Source organism: Psammomys obesus, unplaced genomic scaffold (genome assembly GCF_907164565.1).
Source record: "Psammomys obesus unplaced genomic scaffold, mPsaObe1.curated_primary_1811, whole genome shotgun sequence".
In the NCBI taxonomy this organism is placed as follows: domain Eukaryota; kingdom Metazoa; phylum Chordata; class Mammalia; order Rodentia; family Muridae; genus Psammomys; species Psammomys obesus.
The window spans coordinates 4,254,401-4,256,210 of record NW_026586173.1 but is presented as its reverse complement, the minus strand read 5'-3'; positions in this window follow the sequence as shown (position 1 = coordinate 4,256,210).

Sequence of the window (1,810 nt, the reverse complement as noted above, 5' to 3'; positions counted from 1 at the left end):
TCTATCTATCTATCTATCTATCTATCTATCTATCTATCTATCTATCTATCTATCTATCGTTCTTTAATCTATTTTCGGTTTTTCAAAACAGGGTTCTCTGTGTAGTCCTGGCTGTCCTAGAACTAGCTCTGTAGAACAGGCTGGCCTCGAACTTACAAAGATTCACCTACCTTAGCACCTGGGACTAAAGGCATGCATCACTGAGGCCTGGCTTTTTCTCCCCTTATTTAATTATTATTCTAGCATAGTTTATTCTTTCCTTTGGCTTCATGGATGGATTTTCTTTTTCTTTAGTCTGAAAGATTCATTTAATTTCTTTCTTTCTTTCTTTCTTTCTTTCTTTCTTTCTTTCTTTCTTTCTTTCTTTCTTTCTTTCTTTCTTCTTTTAAGAGCTGGCTTAGTGGTCATAAATTCCTTTAGCTTGCATTCATTCAAGTTTTAAATTTTCTTTCAGTATCACAAATAGCCTTGCTGGGTACAGTAGCATGGGATGGCAGTAGTTCTCTTTTGAAATTGAGTACATCTGTCTAGGCTCTCTTGGTTTTTAAAGTTTCAGCTGAATAATCTGCTGTTATTCTGCAGGGCCTGCCTTTATATGTGGCTTGGTCTTTTTCTCGCAATACTTTTGGATACTTTCTCTATTATGCATATTTATTGTTTTAGTTATACTATGATGATGGGGAGTTTCTTTTCTGGCCTTACCTGGATGGTATCTAAATACCTTCTGAATATGGATTGACAAGTTTTTTCCTAACCCTGGGAATTTTTCTGTTATGCTTCTTAAATTTTTTTTGTCTTTATATGATTTTTTTTTCTTCTATGGCTATTATATGGCTATTATAGGTTTGGTTTTTTCAGAGTACCACATATATTTTGGAATCTCTACTGGTACTTCCTTATTTATCTTTGTTCTTGTTTGATTTTTCTAGTTTTTTTGTCTTTCCTTCAAGCTAAAATATTTTGTCCTCTCCTTGATTTATTTATTGGTAAGACTTTCCATTTTTCCTTTTATTTAATTTATTGTATTTTTCATTTCAAGAATTTTACATTATTTTTGTCAGTATATTTATCTCTTTATTGAATTCCACTTTAATGTCTTGCATTGCCCTCCTTGTTTTATGTTTTTAACCTGGAGATTTTTTTTTTCATTGAACATTCTTATAATCATATTTTTGAGTTCTTTATCTGGGATTTCATCTAACTCACTTTCACTCTACACTGTAAGATTGGTCATATTTGGAGGAGTTATCTTGGCTTTTCATGTTCCTTATGTTACTGTATTGGGATTTAGATATCTGGTATTACCTCTTTGCTTGGTTTATTTTTTTATCATCTAGATTTATTGAATTGAACTATTTGCAATTTCATGTGGGACTTGGATATAACAGAGCTAAGTGTGTAGTTCAGAAATTAGGTCCTCAGTCTAGGAGCTCGGGGTGTCTGGAGTAACATCTGTTATCCCCTGGGTGGTATATTAACTTTGAAAATAACCAGAGCTGCCTGATATTTTCACTATGCAAACATTATACTAGTTAATCAAAAATAGTATCATATTTTTATTAGATAGCTGTTGAAGAATGAATAACAAATCATAGTATAGAAGTGGGGAGAAAATGGGGTGATTGAAATAAAGATTAAGAATTAGCCGGGTGGTGGTGGCACACACCTTTAGTCCTAGCTCTCTGGAGGCAGAGGCAGGTGGATCTCTGTGAGTTCAAGGCCAGCCTGGTCTACATGGTGGGTTCTAGCACAGCCAGGGATACACAGAGAAATCCTGTCACTGTTTCAACACTCCCCCCACCCCCTGAGT